We start from the raw sequence: 24,228 nt of genomic DNA on the forward strand, positions 1-24,228 counted from the left end.
AGCTGAGTATTATAGGCAGAAGTTTGACATTTTCAGGATGAAAATCAATTTTCTTTTATGTATTTTTGAACTGAAGCTTGTGCTTTGATTGTAGAAGAAATGGCTTTTGGAAGTTTAGAGTAACAAAATAGGAATTAAGATAAAATTTGGCTAATAATAGCTTCAGTGAAAGCAAGGAGAAGTATATTTTGTGGTCTAATAATATTTTAAATCTGTGGAAATAGAACCAGAGATAGAAACTTATGGAAATAGGTAAAGAAATAGACAATTTCTTTCAAATTGAAACAGCAGTGGATGAAACTTACATTTAAAGACCTCAATTAAGAGTAGAATGTGATGATTTAGAAAAACAAATGTTTTTAAAGAAGAAATACATGCTGAGAATACACACTGAGGAAACCAGAAGGGAAAGAGATACGTGTACCCCAATGTTCATCGCAGCACTGTTTATAATAGCCAGGACATGGAAGCAACCTAGATGTCCATCAGCAGATGAATGGATAAGAAAGCTGTGGTACATATACACAATGGAGTATTACTCAGCCATTAAAAAGAATACATTTGAATCAGTTCTAATGAGGTGGATGAAACTGGAACCTATTATACAGAGTGAAGTAAGCCAGAAGGAAAAACACCAATACAGTATAATAACACATATATATGGAATTTAGAAAGATGGTAACAATAACCCTGTGTACGAGACAGCAAAAGAGACACTGATGTATGGAACAGTCTTATGGACTCTGTGGGAGAGGGAGAGGGTGGGAAGATTTGGGAGAATGGCATTGAAACATGTAAAATATCATGTATGAAATGAGATGCCAGTCCAGGTTCAATGCACGATACTGGATGCTTGGGGCTAGTGCACTGAGACCACCCAGAGGGATGGTATGGGGAGGGAGGAGGGAGGAGGGTTCAAGATGGGGAGCACATGTATGCCTGTGATGGATTCATTTTGATATTTGGCAAAACTAATACAATTATGTAAAGTTTAAAAATAAAATAAAAATTTTAAAAAAACGAAGAAAAAAAAAAGAAGAAATACATGAATCTGCAATTCATGAAATAAATTGTCTGTATACACATGCCTGTTTATTACTGAAATCCTCTCACTCCTAGCAGAATGTGGGTTACTGAAAGATAGAGAACCTGTCTCTCTTGTCCACCATTGTATTTATAATATCTATCTTATTGCTGGGGTGTAGTAGGCACTCCATGAATGTTTGCTACCTCAATATTTAAAAGATTAACAATAGCAACACATTTGCAATGTTATAATTTTACATTTATAAAATTACATTTTTACAATTTTACATTTATAAAATTATAAATGTGACATTAAAAGCCATTTAGTAGGAGAATTTATAGAATTTTGAAAATAGAGAGTTGAAATAATTTTCTCTTGTCAGTAATTAAGAATTCATTTGTTAGAAAATCTTAAGTTTTAAAAGTGCTGCTTTAGGAACTTTTGTGTATACATAAGATATGTCTGTAAGTATATTTAAATGTACACGAGACCTTATAATTCCAACAATAGCGTTATTCCTCATATAAGTGTATTTAAATTTCTGTGGAACCATATATTTCAGATGATACATTTGCACATTTAAAAAAATTAATTTTCAATCATAAAATCTTGAAAATAATCATTGAAAAGACTAGTTTCCCGTCCTAAAGTTTCTTGCTATTTGTAGTCCAGGATAAATGCCAATGAATTTTCTCTCTGACTATTCCAAGAAAATGTGTATATAGCTTATTATTTCAATTATTAGCATATATTAACATGCAAAGTTGTGTGTTTGCATATGTGTGTAGGTAGAGATAGGCAGGTATTCTTAGAGCAGCGCCAGTTTCTAGCACAAACACTGTCATATGCAGTCACTCCCAGTTCTCTACCTTTCAGTATAATAAATTCCATGAAGCATGAGAAGAAGTATTTTTCATGTGCCTCTCTCTACCTAACTTGTATGGTAGAAGTGTGTTCAAATATTGAGTAATAAATAAGGATGAGGCCATTATAGTTCTGTTTATATATAAAAAGATTATCCTTAAAAATATAGAACATTTTCATTTTCCCTTTTTGAGATTTTAGGGAAATTCTTTGTGTGTGTGTGTGTGTGCGCGCGTGTGTGCACATGTGCACACATGCATGTGTCCTGACTTTAGTGTAAAGAATATTTGTTTCTTTCCTTGGGTAACTGATAACACTTTGGGCACTCTTCTGCAGCAAACTACCAGGAATACAATCAAGTTGAAAACGACTTTAGTAATTTTTCAAAACCTTCCTCAAAATGTGTTTCAACTACTTGTTTGATAAGCTGTTACCTTGCCTATGCTCAGATTTTATTATTTATTTTTTATCTTAAAGCACTGTGTATATCTTATTTATATATTACAAGTAATTTTATAATTATTAAGTAAATTCACTTAGCAGGTAAGGTATTCAAGGACATATTCCATTTATAGGTATTACTAATAGTGTTTTCAATTGTACTAATAGGACAAGGAAACAAACTTGGAACAAAGAGAATATCTTAGAGACCATCAATGAAGGAACTTTATGAGAAATAGGTGAAATATGTTCCACTCCCAAACTGTGGGATAAAGTTCCCTGTGTACTTCATTAATACCGAGTGCCAAAGTACTCAGGCTTTACTTGTCAGAAGACTTTTGCCCACTTGAAAAATGAAGTTGGAAGAACAAAGGGACAAAGTTTCGAACTGGAGTCTGACTCCAAAATCAGAATAGGTTCTACTACACTGTGCTGTCTCTCCTCTGATAATCGGAAGGCGTTTGGGGTTATAGTAAATGAGTTGCATTATTTATAAATCTGAGGCTATGGATCTTTATATACTGAATTTACCTTTGTGAGATAATCCTAGATGATCTCTTTGGAGTATGTGCGTGTCAACTTAATTATAATTATGTTTATATCACATATTAGGTTAAACGAATGAAATAAGTAAACTACACACTTTTAAGCCTTTGGGAAAATAATATATTTTGAAATAGCACCTTTTTACACATCAACATGTTTACTTAAGTTGAAGGAAAAATGTCTAAAGGAATATAAATGAGGCAAACTGTATTTTCTTAAAGGAAGAACTGAACAAAGCAGTAATGTAAGAACTAATCAGAAAATATAGAAAGTAGTTTCTACATCAAGTTGGCTTAGTATCTGTGTAATAAATCATATTAATGTGCCTAAACCTGGTATTATGTATTACTGGCTCAATATATATTAGATTTTTTTTTGCTCACGTGTCCGTTTTTTAAAAATTAACTTATTTTTTAGTATAAGGATAATTGTTTTACAGAATTTTGTTGTTTTCTGTCAAACCTCAACATGAATCAGCCATAGGTATAAATATATCCCCTCTCTTTTGAACCTCCCTCCCATCTCCTTTTAAGTAATTGGGCTTCCCTGGTGGCTCAGACAGCATAGCATCTACCTTCAATGCAGGATACCTGGGTTCAACCCCTGGGTCAGGAAAATCCTCTGGAGGAGAAAATGGCAATCCACTCGAGTATTTTCGCCTGGAAAATTCTACGGACAGTGGAGCCTGGCAAGCCCCAGACCATTAGGTTGCAAAGAGACATGGGTAACCAACTAACACACACAAGTAATTTTAAATCTGTGATTGTAAAATTTCCCCTCAAGTACATTTGCTATTGTTTTGATGTTAATTACCCACATAATTGAGATAATTACTGCCTTACTTGTTTATAGTACAAGGTACGTTGTTACTTTTACCTGAAGGAAGATTAAGTGGTCCTTTTACCATGGGTCAGTTTGCTAAGGGGCTTAATTGTATAAGAGAAAATCACTAGAATAATATCTCAATTCACAGAGAGTTAAATGTTATCAAAAGAGGGCAATACTTTAAAGGAGAACCTGCAATTCAGTTTTTCTTTTTTTCCACACAATTCACTAAAGCAACAATTGGCCAACCTGGTTATCTTCAGGTAACTAGGCATGAGATGCAGTCCATTAAAAATTTCCAGTGATCAAGAATATTGGGGAACATGAAAATTAATAATGCATAATAGGAATGGATGTAACATGTAATAGGAATCACAGGCTCTGAAGAGGTCTGTCTTAAGAAAATTATTTAATTTTATTTCTGTAACTTATTTGACCTAACAATTCGAATAACTGTTGCTTTTGACCAATTTAATCACAAGATTTAGTAAGCTTTTCAAAGGGCCAGATACTAAATATCTGTGACTTTGTGGGATACGTATGTATGTGTGTGTGTGTGTGTATACACACACACTCAGTTACTCAGTCGTGTCCGACTCTTTGCGACCCCATGGACTGTAGCCTACCAGGCTCCTCCATCCATGGGGTTTTCCAGGCAAGAGTACTGGAGTGGGTTGTTATTTCCTTCTCCGGGGGATCTTCCTGACCCAGGGATTGAACCCGGGTCTCCCTCATTGTAGGCAGATGCTTTACCATCTGAGCCACCAGGGAAGTCACCAATATATATATTAGTCTCTGGGATAATTACTCAGTCTTTGTAGTGCAACAGTGGCCTTAGATCATACATAAGCTGCATGGGTTCCAGTACCTCTTTGCCAACAGCCAGGGGGCTAGATTTGGCCTGTGTGCAGTAGTTTGTTAACCCTGTTAATGATATGGATGGGTGCTTTTGGGAAATCTTTATTCTTGAGAACCTTTTATATTTATAAAAACCAAACTCTCTAAAAGTTAAGATTCAAGGAGATAACTCATCCTCTTTTCTGACTATAATTTTTGACAAGTATGTATCAGTATAGAAAGACCCAATGAAGGCAATTATTTTTTACAGCAAAATCAACTGATCAACCTTGGTACTCATGGGTATCACACCAATATCACCCCAATATCAGGATCTGTTCCATGTATTGGGTAGCTAGAGAAAATCACATTATTAATTAAAAATAACCACATACTCTTCCTGCCCTCCAGTAGCTTTGTGTTCTATCGGGAGTGATGGTGATAATTTTGCAGAGGGCAGGATATAGAACTAGTACACCCACAAAAATTAAAATACGTGATACAAATGCTTCATGAGCAGTGAAACAAGGAGATTAAAAGGAGAAAATGGTTTGGTCACAGATATCAGGCAAGCATCTGTATAAGAGATACTGTTTCAGTTAAGGTTGAAGGATTATACCTAGACTTCAGCAGACAGTGTTACAGAAGATAGGGTAATGAGAAAGCAGTGCTGCTCGATGGAAGGGCAGAAACGAGGGAAAGGTGATGGCACTGGGGAAAGCGAGTTCTTTTGCAGCAAATATTCAAGACAGGAATGTGTAAGACTGGAAAGTAAGTCTGCATCACCAAGATATTTAATCCAACAAAAACACCCTGCCCCTGAAGGATATTAGCATGGTGAACACACATTTATTCCTTGATTAATGGGTACCCACCTGCCCTCAGGTAAATGTGTATGATGCACACGCATATATTACCTAATGATGCTATTGACATTGTCTGTTCTAAGTTGTGACATAAAGCATACTTAACATGCTTTAAGTTGTTTTAGGGGTGTCAGGGACCAGAAAAAAAGAGAAAAAAAGCATTATCTAGATATTTCGGAATTGATGACTGCTGCCTTTGCAGATGTTGTGCCCAAACGTAAAGCAAGAAGAGAAAAGATGCACCAAATGTAGTGACTCGTTACTGGAGGAAAGCCAAACTTCCCAGAATCGTATATTTCCAGAATCAAACTTTCCACCAGTGAGGTTTTTCCATTTATATTTTGTGACACACAAATAGATCGAATGGCCACTGCTTTTTCTAGAGTATATAGGGTAAGTAGTTATTTGGCTTTTCTCCTTTCATGTAGGAAGTGAAGGGGTATCAGAGGATTTAGAGAAGTTTTAAAGATTCACACAGAAACAACTATAGGAATTCTTAAGTATTTTATAAGAATTTTCAAAAGATGATTTTAGCCAAATTATAATTTATTTTATTTCCAATAATAATAAATCTGATCATTTATTGAGAAAATATTTTCTGAAATAAAGTAAATAGATATATCAGAGCCAAGCAATACAGTTGGAATGTGTTAGACTAGGATGTGACCAAATATTCAAAGCTTTTCTGTTTGAAATTATATTAGCAACTATTTAGACTGAATACTTATTTGTGGTTTATGAATGGCATATTATAGTGTGAAATTGGTATAAAACTTTTGAGGAGTTACAGTCAGAAGATCTGAAATATAATCTAAAGCCCACCATTTACTAGCTATTTAGCTGTACTAAAGTCATTTAGCCACAGAGGACATCAACCTACCTTTCATCATTTGTAAAATGAGGGTGATAATAATTGCCCTTCACCCTGTGTAGGTTTGTTGCAAGACCAAAATGAGGTGATATTTTTAAAATTGTTTCATCAACAGTAAAACACTCTAATGCTTCTCTCTCTTGCTCTCTTTCTCTCTCTCTTTTTTTTTTCTTTCCTGCTCATATATTTCACACACAAAACTCTCCCTCTCAAAATCTTGAGATTATAAATGTCATCATAGAGATTACATTCAGTGCCTCTCCAATAGCTTCTGTCACTGTTTGCATTTTTTTCTTCATAGACCAAACTGGATCACGCTATTTGGTTCTCCTTCTTTAATGATTATATCTATTTCTCACTTCAAATGCTTTTATCTCTGAGCCCTAGCTCCTCTGAAAGCTTTTCAAATACAGAGTTGTTCTTCTGTTTGTTTGGACATTGAGATTCATATATCAAGAATAGGGAAGCTGGTAGCTGAGGTACTTCTGTCTTGGAATATAATTAATGGCTAGCATGACTTTTGCTTCATTAAGAATGAGGAAGGTTTCCTCTTCTTCAAGGTAACCGAGGAGCTGTGAGTCTTTGAACTGTGTAAGGTCACTATAGTTCCTCTTCTCTTCAATTACTAGCACTCATCACCACTGGTCGTATTAAAATTTTTACATATTATTGAGCATATTCTCTGGAAGACAATAATTCATACACATATTTATATATGATTTTTAATATAAACACTTTTAAAATAAAAAATATGATTAATTTACCAAAAATTTGAATAATATGCAATCTTTACGTGTGATTTTGTAATGATTATCTATAAACACATTCCTATCTATGAGTACCTTCACACATGTGTTAAGAGTCATTACAGTGAAAGTAACAGAAAATACAACTCAAATTAGCATAAACAAAGTAATTTTATTGACTTATGAATCTGACTTATCTAAATTTATAAATTTAATTACATATGAATCTGAAAGTCTAGAATTCCTCTTTAGGCTTCAGGAAAGGCTTGATCCAAGGGCTTAGTGATTTTACAACTTGTCAGCTTTGATTTCATTGGTGATAGCTATATTTTAAGGCAGGCTTCCCTCATGATCTCAATTTATGCTATCTACTCTACATGATACATATGGTTTTAAATTAACATTCATAGCATTTCTCTAAAAGTCCCTAATCCCCTCTGTTTAGACCATCTATATCACATGCCTGTCTCTGAGCCAACCAATCACCATGGCCAGTGCTTACTGACTTAGCTTAGGTTATAAACTCCACCTCTGGACACTGAAGCTCTTGCAAACAAAATGAAGTATGCCAGAATGCCAATAACCAAAGTGCACTCTATTTCCATGATAAAAAGGAGTCAATTTTATGTGTGTATGTAGGTATACTTAGTGTCTGGATTCTAACTTCTGATATAAAGAATAAAGACAGGCATTCTCCCAGGAACACAGGAAATAATTTTGTTGTCATGAACTATTAATATTCAGTTGAACTCCATAAAATACCCACTTGGAGGGGTCAGAATGGTAAATATTATTGATTTCATATAGGTTAACAAATAGCAGCCTTAATGGTAAATTGGGAATGATTGACTCAGCTATTCCAAAGATCATGATCGTCAGTCAGTACATAGAATATCTTCTAGCATTTAACCAGCTTAATTAATATGTCTTTGTAGTAATGAATCTCATTAATTGTTTCTAGAAGTATGCATTTTCTTATTTAGAAATTTCAGCAAGATTTCAACTTCTTAAGGTTAGATAGTCATTGGATATTTTATTAGAATATGTGAAGCTCAAAACAGACCGGCAGTATAATTATCCTTATATATGTATCCAAAATACAAAGGATTTAGTATTTATGGATTGGAGTATGCATCCCTGGTCTTCTAATATTGTCTGTATGAAATAGATCACTTTATTTCTGGGAAAACATTTGTTCTCCTCATGTATTTCTTGGGTTTGTATGTTTTTAATATCTATGCATGAGGCCTGGCGTGCTGCGATTCATGGGGTCGCAGAGTCGGACACGACTGAGCGACTGAACTGAACTGAACTGAAATGATGCATGAGTCCTCTCTGGGCACCTTTCGATGAGTCATTTGTTTAGGTTGACTGCTAAATCACGCAGTTGGGGCTTTAGTGAAAAATATCTATGTTCAAATCCTCTGCAGAAAACAGTAATATCTGATCTGTATTCAGAAATACATTTTAAAATTTGGTTTTACAAAACATTCTCTAAGGACGTTTGCCTTTTCATTGTATAGGCATACCAAGTGCACAGTGGCATCAGCTCATGTCCTCAGGGAATTGGTGGGAATTACCACATTGAGAAGTTCTTGAAGAAAAAAATAATCATGTTACTTTCTAACAAAGGAAAGTTGTTAAAAAGATTTATTACAATACAATCTTGAAGGACCTCACTGAGAAATATTTTCTTTGTCTTGTGAGGCCTAAAATAGATTTCGACTTTCTGATCAGCGATTATCTTTATTATTAAATACACATAACTAAAATTATTACATTTTTCCCCTTTGCTAGTGGCTAGAAACCCAGAGACAGATCTGTGGCACTCTTAGAATGGCTTGTAAGACCTTTGGTGTTCATTTAATTTTGCCCATCCTTCTCCAACCTCTTCCTATGTTTTGGTCAAAATAACACTTTTCTTAAAAGGCAAGAAGAGAACTAAAAAGCAATACATGAAAAGCAATAACATTTATACTGAAAGAAAGACATGACTAAAAAGTAAATAGAGACAACTTCTATTGCTGTGGTCATTTTCCACTAAAATAACCACTGTTACCATTCTAGGCATATCTGTAATGTCTCACTAATGATTTTCATACTCACTTACAAACTGAACCCTGTCTCTCTAAGCTTCCTAAAATCTTCCTTGAAAAAACATGATACCTATTTATACTTCTATATTCATCATTATCTGTATGTTGACACTCCATCTTTCTGCTCTGTACTGCCTGGAGAAGTCTTGTCCCTCCTTGGGTGGCTGTAAGAAATAAAGAAGGATGTGTTACAGCAGCAGGCAGTCGCTATCACAACAGGCTCAATTCAAATCCTAAGCATATCAAGAAAGTGAAGTCCCTCATTGTGCAATCCGAGAACTGCTTCATCAATGATACTGATTGGCACAGGAGGCAGCAAAGCAGCCATTACCAGTAGCTCAGGTGCCTTAACTAAATCAAACCGGGGTCTCCTGCATTGCAGGTGGATTCTTTACCAACTGAGCTATGAGGGAAGCCCTATTTAGATTTACTGGAGGAGAATTGGTCAAAAGCAGAAAGATGTACATGATATCCAAGAAGTTATTAATGCTTTTGCTCCAATTCCTATACTTATACAGGATGAAAAATTCCTCCTTTCTATATTTCCTTTTATGACTCTTCAATTCAATTCAGTTCAGTTGCTCAGTCGTGTCTGACTCTTTGTAACTCCATGAATCGCAGCACGCCAGGCCTCCCTTTCCATCACCAACTCCCGGAGTTTACACAAACTCATGTCCATCGAGTTGGTGATGCCATCCAGCCATCTCATCCTCTGTCGTCCCCTTCTCCTCCTGCCCCCAATCCCTTCCAGCATCAGGGTCTTTTCCAATGAGCCAACTCTTCACACGAGGTGGCCAAAGTATTGCAGTTCAGCTTTAGCATCAGTCCTTCCAATGAATATTCAGAGTTGATTTTCTTTAGGATGGACTGGGTGGATCTCCTTGCAGTCCAAGGGACTCTCAAGAGTCTTCTCCAACACCACAGTTCTAAAGCATCAATTCTTCTGCGCTCAGCTTTCTTCACAGTCCAACTCTCACATCCATACATGACTACTGGAAAAACCATAGCCTTGACTAGACGAACCTTTGTTGGCAAAGTAATGTCTCTGCTTTTTAATATGCTGTCTAGGTTGGTCATAATTTTCCTTCCAAGGAGTAAGCATCTTTTAATGTCATGGCTGAAATCACCATCTGCAGTGGTTTTGGAGCCCCCCAAAATAAAGTCTGACATTGCTTCCATCCACTAAGTACCTTCCTCATATTGGTCTATGGCAATTGCTCAGGGATTTCCGAGTGCTGCTTTCTTCCTAAAAGGTGGGGAGTACTGTGGTATTCTATACTTTCTATTTGAAGCTGCTGACTCTTCCTTAAGTAATAATATTAATAGTGGTCATTTATTTTGAACCAAGTGCTGAATATTTTAAGCTTCTATAATCCAAATTTTGTAAAAAGAGAGAAAAAAAAACTACACTGATTTTTAATTATTTTTTTTAGTTTTTTATTTTATTTTATTTTTTAACTTTACAATATTGTATTGGTTTTGCCATATATCAACATGAATCTGCCACAGGTATACATGTGTTCCCCATCCTGAACCCTCCTCTGTCCTCCCTCCCGGTACCATCCCTCTGAGTCGTCCCAGTGCACCAGCCCCAAGCAAATTAAAAATCTGTTTTTGTGTGTGTGAAACTACTTCTAGTTTTCTAAAAACTTACTTCCAAGGTCCCCTGGAGAAGGGAAAGCCTACTCACTCCAGTATTCTGACCCAGAAAGTTCCATATACTCCATGTATAGTCCATGGGGTCACAAAGAGTCGGACACGACTGAGCGACTTTCACAAGGTACCCTTAGTCTCCTTGTATATTTTATTCTTTATTTTCCTCATTATATTCTTCATATGTATATATGCATATTTATATAAATGGGCTTCCCTAGTGGCTCAGCTGGTAAAGAATCTGCCTGCAATGCAGGAGACTTGAGTTTAATCTCCTGGTTGGGAAGATCCCCTGGAGAAGGAAATGGCTACCTCTCCAATATTCTGGCCTGGAGAACTTGATGGACTATATAATCCATGGGGTCACAAGTGTCGGGCATGACTGAGCAGCTATCACTTTCACAGACCTTTATGTGCACATAAAAATGCGCATGGAACTTCACAATTGTATATTTTGAAAGTTGATTTTCTTTGACTAATATTATACTTGCTTTCACTCTAATGTAAAATATACATATATTTATCTGTCTCTCAGAGGGTTTCTAGTTTGAACCACTAAAGCTTAATAAGTTTTCATAGTTATTAAAAATAACTCATTTAGCAAATCAAAGAAAACCTGTAAGATCTTATAAATATAAGATTTATAGACATTTTAATTTTAAACTGACTTCTACATTCTAAAAATAAAATTTATATTTTCTTATGTATTTAAATGATATGAAAATTTTCTTTATGCTAACACTTCAATTTAATTCCTTGTAGTCTGAATTTTTTCTGAACATATATTACAAATAATGTACTTCAAACCCAAGCTAGAAATTAGACTGTATTAGAGGAAAATGTATACAGTAATGACCCATATAATGAGCTTTTACATTATTAAATTCTCACTTTGTGTGTACAAATTGAGTTTTAGATTTAGTCATTTTCAGAACATAATTCAGTTTGTAAATGTTTAAATATGCTTCTCTCCATAAGAATCTGGCAATTTCTGACTTAAGTCCATAATCACAGTAGTTCTTTTGATGACTTGGTGGAACAGAACCTAACTCCCTGTCCTCAATAAATGTGTATCTTGCCTGAGGCAACACTTAGGCTATAATGGCTATCATGTGGCAGAGCCAGAGATGTTTATGTTCTGGAACCTCAAGAACCAATGCCCACGCAGGGTTTACTACATGAAATCAGTTATGTGGAAGACAAATAAGAAAGGAGAGTTCCTGTTATAGTTAAACCTGGTGAGATGATAAGCAAGTGAAAGGTGGTTTAGCAGAAGGCTGACTCTAGCTACTGGCACAGAGTTGCCTTTGATAATTCATAAAAGAACCTTTTCTGAGAAGAAAACTTAACTTCCCTCATCCCAATGATGATTACAAAAATTAAGTCACTGTGCAGAAAACAATTTACAGAGGTGAACTCTTACTCTAGACAGATGTAAGCCATATCAAGATGTGCAGCTTGAAGAAGGAAAAAGCAGCCTGGATTTCAGACTTCTGCTTGAGTCCTGATGGGCAGGATGCAATCTGGGCAGCCTTAGGATAGCCAACGCATTTGGTTCAATCTCACTCTAAATCTGAGCTGATTTTGTTTTTTATTGATAGTCATTTCAGATATATGAAACATGTATGAAGGTAATCAATAAAGTGTATCAGTTGGGCGATACAAATGAAAGATGATGTTCCTTTCAAAATAAGGTATTAAAATAATTGATTGCTTTGGATTTTAATCTTATTTTGTAATTTAAAAAAAATCACTTGTATTTTGATTATCACTATATGCTCCTCTAATCATAAATTTAAATATTTCAACTGAAATAAGATAATCATGGTGGTGGGACGAAAGTGTATAACTCTAGCCCTAAACAACTCATGGAATTTATAAAAGTATTGTGGGGCTTTCCTCAAAACTCAGTTGGTAAAGACTCCACCTGTAATACACGCAACCCTGGTTTGATCCCTGGGTTAGGAAGGTCCCCAGGAAAGAAATGGTAACCCACTCCAGTATTCTTAAATCCCGTAGACAGAGGAGCCTGGTGGGCTACCGTCCATGGGGTTGCAGGAGTTGGACACAACTTAGTGACTATACCACCGCCATCATAGAAATATCATGTGCATATATATGCATGTGTACACAGAAACATGCATACACTCTACACACACACACACACCTACACACACACACATAATTAGGATGTATCCTTTTTATTTTATGATAGAGTCCTTTAAGTTAAAATATCCAAATATTTTTCCTGTTCAAATACTAAGTGCTTTCTTAGGGCAAGTGTAAATTGTTCGTCACATGTCTGATATTCAACTCTTATTATTTCTTTGAACCTGTCTTCTCTATCATATTTCAAGTTTTCATCATCTTTGGTTGGAATTGTTCCCCTAAATATCTTTCAATTGTCAGGTAGTCCTTCATGTATGACCAGTGTCATTTATCAGGGTAAGTGGATCTGAATGTTAATCTCACTTATTTTCAAATCTTTGCTCTAATGTGTATGAGCTTTATAATCTCTAACCTCTGCTACACTCTCCAATTTACCTGTTGTAATTTTCTCTTTATTCCTTAATAAATTATCACCAATTAGACATGAACTGAAGAATTACAAGTGTACAGTCCCTTATTTACCATTTTAAAAATTAAAAACAATTCCCGAAAAGTTTATTTTTTGTAATTCATCAGGTAGCAAAACCGATCCTGACCTATTGTGAGACTTATATTGACTCTGTGTACTCAATTAATGTACATATGTGTGTTTCACTGTAGAGATTTATATTCTTTTGATTATGAGATGCAGCCCCAAACCCTAGTGAGATGTCCTGTAATCTGTTTATGGACTAAATTCTTGTTGTTGTGTAGTTGCTAAGTCATATCCAACTCTTTTTGACCCTGTGGACTGTAGCTCACCAGGTTCCTCTGTCCTTGGGATTTTCCAGGCAAAAATACTGGAGCAGGTTGCTATTTCTTTATCCAGGGAAAATTCTGGCATTTTGACACTCATTTGTTGGCAAGATTTTCAGAAAAAAGTTTGTGAATTTATAATGGAAACAAAAGCTGATATAGCCAAACCTCTGTGTCCTTGTTCTTATTGAAATGCCACAGCTGCATCCTGATGCCCAATTGACCCTTGACCCTTGAACTAGTCACTCTGAATTGTGTGAGTCCAGTTATACATGTTTTTTTTTTTTCCCAATAAATACACTGAAACATTCTTTCGAGATTTCCAACAATTTGGAAAATAAACTTGCAAGTGAACCACGTAGTCTAGACATATTACAAAATTTTTAAAAATTAAGGATGTCATGCATGCACAAAATATATGTAGATACTAGTCTGTTTTTATATAGGCATACAGTGAGTGATTTTCAATATAAAATTAATAATGTGTTTTCTTACTGTTTTATTACTTTTCAAAGAATTACAATAGTATATAGTATACTTCTCATAATTGGATAAATTGCATATCAGTCTATCATCACAGATAAGTGGTTTTAAAAAAGATAACAGGTTCCAATACTGCATTATGAATATGATGTTAATACTGTATGCCACAAACATTTTTTAAAATATTTATTTATTTGGCTGTACAGGATCTTAGTTGTAGCATGTGAGATCTAGTTCCCTGACCAGGGCTCAAACCCAAGCCCCTGCGTTGGAAGCATAGGGTCTTAGCCACTGGGCCACCAGGGAAGTTCCTATAAACATTTTTATAATGATTTACTTTTTAATGTATGGGCAAGGCTATCGAGAAGCAATAATTGGATTACACTGCTGCTGCTGCTAAGTCGCTTCCGTCGTGTCCGACTTTGTGCGACCCCACAGACGTCAGCCCATCAGGCTCCCCCGTCCCTGGGATTCTCCAGGCAAGAGCACTGGAGTGGGTTGCCATTTCCTTCTCCAATGCATGAAAGTGAAAAGCGAAGTCACTCAGTCGTGTCTGACTCTTCGCGACCCCATGGACTGGAGCCCACCAGGCTCCTCCGTCCATGGGATTTTCCAGGCAAGAGTACTGGAGTGGGGTGCCCCTGACTAGGTATCATAAAGCAATTGTATTTCTTTTTCCCTGTTGTCAATGCATAGATTAGACATGTGAATAAGCCTGAATTTCTTTTTTAATATTTATTTATTTATTTGACAATGCTAGGTCTTAATTACAGCATGTGGGATTTTTAACTGTGGCATGTGGGATCTAGTTCTCTAACCAGAATCAAACCTGGGCCCCCTGCAATGGGAAGGTGGAGTCTTAGTCACTGGACCGTCAGGAAAGTCCCGTGAATTTCATTTTCCACATTATCTTATTGTTTATGCCCAGAATTAGCAATATGTATAACATCTGTGGTGTTTTGTATTATATAAGACAATACTGATATAAATATTAATAAACCAACCTATACAGATGGTGTAAACCTACATTATTGTTAAATATGGTACAGTAGTATAAATGTATTTTTCTTATGATTTTTTCAATAATATTTTCCTCTTTCTAGCTTACTTTTTTGTGAGAATATAGTATGGAATACATATGTTAATTGACTCTATACTAATAGTAAGGCTTCCATTCAGCAGTAGTATATTAATGGTTAAGGTTTGGGAGTCAAAAGTTAGACTCAGGGACTTCTCTGGCACTCCAGTGGTTAAGACACTGCCCTTCAACTGCAGGGGTGCGCAAGTTCAATCCTTGGTTGAAAAACTAAGATCTCTCATGTTACACCGTGTGGCCAAGAAAAAAAAAGAAAAGGCTCAGATTTTCAACTCCATGGGATTAAGGGCCCCTAACCTCCACATTGTTTAAGAAGCAGTTGTATTTCTTTCTTATCCTTTTACAAAAATCCCATATATCAGTCAATATCCATCTTAGTCCTTTCCCTGAGCCTGCTAGGATCTTAAAGAAAGCCCAAAAGTATGCAACAGGGCTTCACATATCAAGTGATAAATACCCAGTAGGGGAAACTGTGGTCCCCTCCTCAGATCCTAACCGGAATTATAATGACCCTGAGCACATCTGAGAAAGGGATCATCTTCTGATCTATGTGAAGGCAGGACTGAAAGCAGCCAAGCAAAAAGTAATCTGCTATGTCCAGTCTCAGCAATAACTCAGGAGTCCAATGAGAACCCCATTGCCTTTCTCGAAAGGCTATAAGAGGCCCTCCAAAAGCTTACCAGTCTGAATTTATAATCTTACGAGGGACAGGTGATTTTTAAAGGACAAATTCCTGTCCCAGTGTGCGTCAGACATCAGAAGGAAGTTACAACAGCTACAGCAGCAGGACCCTACTGCCTCTTTAGATGAGATGGTCCAGATAGCCACCAATACCTTTTATAACAGAGAACAGGAGAGAAAGGCCAAGGCCCAGGAAAGGGAGAAAAGGAAAGAGATAAGACACGGCCAGATGCTTTCCGCCCTCCAGGGAAGCCCTATAACAAACCCCAAGCCCCTGAAAGACAAGGCATGAGGCAAGTGCTTAATCTATAGACAGGCGGGACGTTGGGCCAAAGAGTGTTCAAACCATGACAAGTCTCCTAAAACAGCTTGCTACAGATGCCAACTATTGGGACATTGGGTGGCACTCTGCCCTCCAGACCCAAAAGCCCCAAGGTAAAGTGCCAAGCCTTCCTTCACGGTAGTTCAACAGGACTGAAGCAGCCCGTTCCAGCCAGCCCGCCTGTCACAGATAACCATCATGGGGCTGGAGCCAAGGGTGCAACTGGATGTGGCAAGTAGGTCCAAGAATTTCTTGGTCAACACAGGGTCAACCTACTCTGTCCTGACCTCCTACTCCAGAGCCTTCTCCTCCCAAACCTGTACCATTTGGGGTGTGACAGGAAAAACAACTACAAAAAGATTCACCTGAGCATGTCTTTGTCGCTGAGATGAACAAATATTTTCCCTCCAGTTTCTGGTGGTCCCTGAGTGTTCTATTCCCTTATTGCGAAGGTATCTTTCCCTGCCTTTGAAATCTTGCAGTTATTACAGTCCTGATAGAAGATGCTTTAAAACTCTTCTCTTGGGGGCAAACTATTTTTATCAGCCACCAAGTAAAACAACTCCAGAATGGGAGAAGCCATCTATGGATGTCTGATCAAAGAATCCTCAGATATCAAGTAATGCTGATGGATAATCCATGCCTGACTGTATCTGCTTGTGAGGTTCTTAACCCAGCCACCCTCCTGCCTACCTCCAAGGGCTCTCTCCCCTTTCACTCTTGCCTAGAAACCTTGGACCCCTGGACAAAACCTCAGGACGGATTGTCAGAAGATCCTCTGACCGATCTTGAGGAAATGGAAGAAGCTTTGTCTTGGATGGAAAAAGAAGAGCCAAATATGCAGCGGTCTCAATTTTGAAACCATAGAGGATAAACCTTTGCCACAAGGTACTTCAACCAAATTAGCTGAGCTCATAGCCCTGACTCAAGCCTTAGAGCTGGGGAAAGGGAAAAGAGTAGTCATTTCCACTGACTCCAAGTATGCCTTTCTGGTGTTACATGCACATGCTGCTATTTGGAAAGAAAGAGGCCACTTGACCACTCCAGGGTCCCCAATCAAATATGGTGATCAAATCCTTAGGCTTTTGGAGGCAGTTCATCTCCCCACTGAGGTTTCAGTCTCCCACTATAAAGGACACCAAAAAGGAAGCACGGAAGTGGTACAAAGGGGCCAAGCAGCTGATCAGGAAGCTAAGAGAGCAGCGTTACAAAACAATGACCTAATAGGAGCGGCCACCTCAGTTCCACAGACTAATTTGCCAGAAACTCCTTCATATACTGAAGGTGAGACTCTTAAAGCTAAAAGTAAGGGCTTTCAAGAAGATCATATGGAGTAGTTCCACAAGGAGGGACTCCTTTTTCTGCCTGGGAACCTCCAATGGAACTTGGTTAACTCCTTACATGCCACCATTCATTTAGGGGAAAAGCCCCTTCAAAGATTACTAGAAAGATCTTTCAAAGAAGCAGGCCTCCAAACGATTATAAGGCAAGTGGTCTTCTCTTGTCCAACTTGCCAATTAAACAACCCCCAAGAAGCTCGAAGACTGCAGCTGGACCAGGAAGAGGTGGTAAAAAAAAAAAAAAAAAAACTGCTCCGTGAAATCATTCTGAGATTTGGTCTGCCCAGGTCATTATAAAGTGACAATGGGACATCATTTACTTTTAAGGTCACCCAAGGGGTCTCTAAAGCATTGGGCATTACTTATTATCTCCATTGTGCCTGGAGGCCTAAGTCTTCAGGAAAAGTAGAAAGAGCCAACCAATTCTTAAAATCAGTGATTAAAAAAAAAATAGTAATAACCCAGGAGACCTCCCAGGGATGAAAGGAGGCTTTACCAGTAGGTCTCCTCTGCACCCGTATTGCTGTGTTGCCCTTAAGGAACAGGATGGTCTTAGTCCTTATGAGATGCTATATGGGAGATCTTTTGTTTATGTCAGTGACCTCTTCCTAGATCCAGAGGCTCAGACCCTCCAGTCATACCATGGCCATTGGGCAATTCCAACAGGACATATGCTTGTGGGGTGTCAATCAGGACCCAAAAGATTCTAAAGAGTCATCACTATAAGCTCCAGGGACTCAAGTCCTAATTAAAGTCTGGAAAGATGGGTCCCCAAAGACTCAACTTCAGCCTCTCATGGAAGAGCCCCTACCCTGTAATACTTTCTACCCCCACAGCAGTAAAGATACAAGGACATGACTCCTTGATTCACTACTCAAGAGTCAAGCCATGGAAGGAAACAGAAAAGGACTCTCAATACACCTGTGAGCCCCTGGAAGATCTCAGATACCTATTCAGATCTACAAAAGAGTGCCATCCTAATGAACACCCCAAAATTAAGTTTCTGGGGATAGATTTCTCAGGATAGCTCTAAAGAGTCAACCCAGCTTGGCAGGAGCTGTACTTCAAAAGATACAAGAGTTAGATCTTCTGATACCTGAAGAAGGAGGGACTTGAGCCATCTAGAACGAGACGTGTTGTTTCTGGGTAAGTTAAGAAAGTCTAAGTTAAAGAAAGTCTCAGTCCTTAACAAAAACATTCAGACCCTACAGGATCTCAAAGAATGAGCTGGAGAGTTCTCAGGGTAGCTAAAATCTCTCTTTGGGGAATCCTTCTGGCAATGGGAAATTTGGAGTTGGCTCTATGGAGAAACAATGGAAACGGTGTCAGACTTTTTTTGGGGGGGCTCCAAAATCACTGCAGATGGTGACTGCAGCCATGAAATTAAAAGATGCTTACTCCTTGGAAGGAAAGTTATGACCAACCTAGACAGCATATTCAAAAGCAGAGACATTACTTTGCCAACAAAGGTCCATCTAGTCAAGGCTATGGTTTTTCCATTGGTCATGTATGGATGTGAGAGTTGGACTGTGAAGAAAGCTGAGCACCGAAGAATTGATGCTTTTGAACTGTGGTGTTGGAGAAGACTCTTGAGAGTCCCTTGGACTGCAAGGAGATCCAATCAGTCCATTCTAAAGGAGATCAGCCCTGGGTGTTCTTTGGAAAGAATGATGCTAAAGCTGAAACTCCAGTACTTTGGCCACCTCATGCAAAGAGTTGACTCATTGGAAAAGGCTCTGATGCTGGGAGGGATTAGGGGCAGGAGGAGAAGGGGATGACAGAGGATGAGATGGCTGGATGGCATCACTGACTCGATGGATGTGAGTCTGAATGATCTCCGGGAGTTGGTGATGGACAGGGAGGCCTGGCATGCTGCGATTCATGGGGTCGCAAAGAGTCAGACACGACTGAGCGACTGAACTGGACTGAATGCCCCTACTAGTCCCTTTTATCACCATATTGATGCTGCTTATGATTGTTCCATGTGTTATCAATTGTCTAGCTGGTTTTGTCTCTGCTCAGGTCAACAAGCTACAACACGCAGTTCCAGTTCAACAAGGATATATAAAACTACAGCTGAACACAGAAAATACCACTCACCCTTAGATGGACACTGCTATGAAGACTCTGAGGCTTGAGACTAGCAAGAGGGGGAGGCCCAGTGGCCCTCACTGTCCCACTTCAGCAGGAAGTAGCCAGAGAGAACTCAATGCCCCTATTCCCAAAGAATTGGGCCTCCCATCTCTTGAGGTGGGAATGTTAGGTAGTTTGAATAGGAAAATGTAGTTCAAAATGGCAGTGGTTAAGAGACAAAGAAGGGGAAAGCCCCTGATAATAAAACAAAGGAAGGTCCAAGGACCAGAGTGAGAATCTCAGGTAAAAAACAGCCCTCCTGTTTGGCAGGCTCAGGGGGAGGAGAAAACATCATATAAAAGGAGGAGCCAAAATTGGGCCAGGGGTGTCTCTTCTCTTTGTGTCTTTTCTGTTAGCCCACCCTCATGCATCAAGGATGTATTTTCCTTTGCTTTTTAAATAAAACTAAGTTGTATCACGGGGCTGTAACACTGGTTCCTTTGAGGAAATTACACAGGGCTGTATCACTGATCTGTCTGAGGGCTGCAACACTGGTCTGTCCATCACTTCAAATTTTTGTTGTAACAAGACAGAATCAAGGAAGTTACAAATTCCCCTGACATTTATATTATTGGTTCTTATCATTATCTCAGTAAATAGTAGGGACTTAATAAATGTTGGGTTAATGCTTATTAAAAAATATGGGAAATAATCCTAGCGAGAACAAAAGATTTATTTTTTCCCAATATTAAACCACACTGTCATCTGAGACAAAGTTTTGTGGGGTCACTATCAAAATTTCACTTCAGGCTATCTCAGAATAAATTTAAATAAATAAATTTGGAACATTCTTGAACGAATGAATGAAAATGTGAAAGTGTTAGTTGCTCAAATGTGTCTAATTCTTTGTGACCCCATGGACTGGATCCCACCAGGCTCCTCTGTCCATGGAATTCTTCAGGCAAGAATACTCAGATGGGTAGCTATTCCCTTTTTCAGGGGATCTTCCCAACCCAGGAGTCGAATCCTGGTGTCCTGCATTGCAGGCAGATTCTTTATGGTCTGAGCCACCAGGTAAGCCCAAAACATTCTTGTTGAATGCCTAATTGCTACTTAACTTACCAGCATGGAAAGTGTTAATGATTATTATTCATATCCTTATTTGTTTTAAAATAACAATAATATGGACAAGACACTAAATTTGGGGGGACTTTCCTGATGGACCAGTGGTTAAAACTCTGCATCACTATTGCAGGGCATATGGGTTTGATCCTTGGTCAATCAGGAGCTAAGATCCTTCAGACCATGCAGCCAAAAAAAAAAGAAGAAGAAGAAGGAAAAAAAAAAAACTAAAGTTTTAACATTTTCTTATTAAAATCATTTAACAGAACACTTATTCTCACATCTCCATCTTATATGTTTTTAATCTTGAATACTTAGTGTACACAAAATTTTTGAAGAAAGTAGTCAATTTCATTTTTCTGTCACTTGAAGGAAAAAATGCTACCATGCTTAAGTTATTTAAATGCAAATTATCAGTAGTATCAAAGTACATCTCTTCTAAATTTGCTATATGATAGGAATTACTCTTCCATGTAAGGGAACTGAGAGAGAAAAAATTCTGCTCAATTTGACATTTGTTTTCCCTTCTGAGTTTATCTACTTAAAAAAAAAATATGCTGAGACCTTATGGAAGGCAAAATGACATGTATATCTTTGCTGAAAAGACATGCTTGGCTTTGTTCAAAACCACTGTCTTACTATTAACTGTGATATTCAATTTATCTACTTCAGATGGATGAAGAGATAAATTGACTGCAAATGTAAAATTGAGATTCTGAAGAGCCTCAGTTACCATCCAAACATGCATTGCATTTGATTTGCTTATTTTAATATTCAACAGCTTCAAAATATAACTGAACGCTCTTGGCTTTTTATTCCTGCTTTGTGAAGCATTAACAATATTGAATTCAATGCTCGTATTTTTTTCTCAGCAACTACTAGTACAACTTGAACATTAGTGATAGTTAAAATTTTTAAAAGATGTTTCTCTACAGTTAAGGAGTTAACCTATTTAAGTGAAATATGGCATTCTCATTGCCTGGTTATGTAAGCAAGTTAGCAGACTAATCTTCCCAATTTGTGATATCATGTCAAGTATATAGCTTTGTTATCTGCATTAACTGAGTCATTTGCCTGTGGCATGTTTTGGTGTAAATAGATTTTAACTATAAGTTGCAGTGTATCTTTATTCTGAAATTTAAATGACTGAGTTTTCAGCTACTGTTTATCTTGTGGATGCTGCCAAAAAGCAAGCAACTTAAAAATTAGAGGTTATAGTTAAAAATGTTTTAACTTTCAGAAATGTTAACTTTTCTGAACATTCAGAAAATTTTTTTTAGCAGCCTGTGTATCATGAGTAAAATTATGTAAAATTCCTGTAACTAAAAATTTTTTGTCATTAATATACTTTTTTGTTCTTCCAGATGCCTGTGGATTGGCAGGTATTAGTAAATACCTGTAGCCTCTTCAGCATCCATTAGCCCCTTTTCTGTCTGTGTTCATCTCTCCTGCCTGGCTCAAATTGAACTCAGTTTATCCAGCACGTACTGGATTTGGGTCAGAATGCTCCCAGTGTTTTGCGCGGGTCCTGAGTAGCTTAGCCACTTAGTATAATTCAATATGTGCCTAAGATTCTATTGGCCATAATTCAAGAATGAAAACATGATGCCTTTCAGGTCAGTCAGAACTGACTGGTCAACTGATCCCAGTTCTGGAGCTTTGAAACTAGAAAAGATTGTAAAAGTGCTTCAGGGAACTGAGAAATAGATCTGAGGGAAAAAAAAAAGGGATTTTTGCCCTGGTCACAATTGAAACTATTAGTTCAGCTCAGTTGCTCAGCTTTGTCTGACTCTTTGTGATTCATGTGGCTCTGCAGCATGCCAGGCTTCCCTGTCCATTACCAACTCCCAGAGCCTACTCAAACTCATATCCATCGTGTCAGTGATGCCATCCAACCATCTCATCCTCTGTCGTCTCCTTCTCCTCCCACCTTCAATCTTCCCCAGCATCATGGTCTTTTCCAACGAGTCAGTTCTTTGCATCAGATAGCAAAAGTATTGTAGTTTCAGCTTTAGCATCAGGGCTTCCAATGAGGAAGTTGAAACTATACTTGATAAATATTTATCTGATAACTTGTATCTTGAATTTATTTAGTTAAATAAATAAAATTATTTAAATAAAGTTAAATAAATTCATTTGGTTAAAGAAACTGCAATATAACCGACTGACCAAATGAATTTGAATTGTTGCTTTCTGTCACTTTCAATATGAATTTCTATTACAGATGGAATTGAGCATTTATTGCCTAATAACTTTCTTATCAGAAAATATTCATTATTTTATTTTATTTCGATACTTTGTAACCTCTGCTGATAATCTGAGAATTGACATTATATGTGTGAACCTGTGGATAAGTTATATCTTGTCTAGAACCAGGATTTTAAGACTTTCATTGAAAGAAAGTGAAAGTGTTAATGGCTCAATTGTGTCTGACTGTGACCCCATTGCAGGCAGATTATTAACCATCTAAACCACCTCCATATAAACTAAATTTTACATGAAAATTATTGAATAAATGTTGCAGAAAGGGGAACCCCATTCTAGGGCCCAGGAGTGGGCTCTTAATCTAATACTCATAAAAGAATTGTCTGAGGAGACTTACATGCTGACAACGCAAGAGACTTTATTGGGAATGGACACCTGGGTAGAGAACAGCATAGTAAGGAGCCAACTAAAAAATATAGTCACAAGCTGAAAGTAGAGAGTTATTCAGTGAGGATGTTTATGAATCTGAGCTCTGGTGAAAGCATCTCAGTAGCTCTGAGAAAATTGCTCCAAGGAGGCAGGAGGGGAAGTCAGGCAATATACAAGTTTGCAACAAAGGGAGCAGGCAGTTTGAACATCAAAGATGAGGTATCAAGTTAAGGAATTTATCATTCTCTGTGTGGGAAGATACAAGCCTCTTGGCTAACTGAATTCATTGCTTCCATATGCACCTCAGCTCTCTAGGCCAATCCTGTTTCCTTGTTTGAGTGGCTGATGGCTGCCTCCTGCATTCCCTCAACTCCTCAGCAGTTAACTTTGAGGGGTGGCAGCATCCACTGGATCACAGTTTGGGGAGCCTTCACTCACATTTGGAGGCCAGAAATTGCTGATGGCTGTGACATTTCTTATTTATTGATATGGCAGAAAATATTTTCATCATTTCACAAAGGGAAGCCCGGTGAACATCTCTGCCACTGGTTCACAGTCTTGGATTTTATGGGAATGGGGTTAGTTTGATTGGCTCTGGACAATCATTCTAAATCAGGGTCCCTGCTGTGTTACACACATATCACTCAGCCAAGACAGATTCCAGTGAGAAGGATTCTGGGAGGTTGGTAGGACCTATGGGCTGGCATTGATTCTCTCCTTTTGACCCTTAGTTCCAGGTTCCTTATCAGGACCTCTTGTTGTAAGATAGTTCATGCTAATGGCTACTATTTTGCCTGGCCA

General features: G+C 37.7%; 1 protein-coding gene across 1 annotated transcript in view; it reads left to right on the forward strand.

Annotated features, from left to right (window-relative positions):
- The window catches only part of LOC147343960 (protocadherin-15-like), a 1,781,617-nt gene that overhangs the window by 359,130 nt on the left and 1,398,259 nt on the right, over positions 1-24,228 (forward strand). The gene's annotated exons all lie outside the window — the stretch shown is intronic.

The sequence above is a fragment of the Bos grunniens genome, chromosome 26 (assembly GCF_055505025.1).
Source record: "Bos grunniens cultivar Pamir isolate PY7600 chromosome 26, Bosgru_T2T1.0, whole genome shotgun sequence".
Lineage (NCBI taxonomy): Eukaryota > Metazoa > Chordata > Mammalia > Artiodactyla > Bovidae > Bos > Bos grunniens.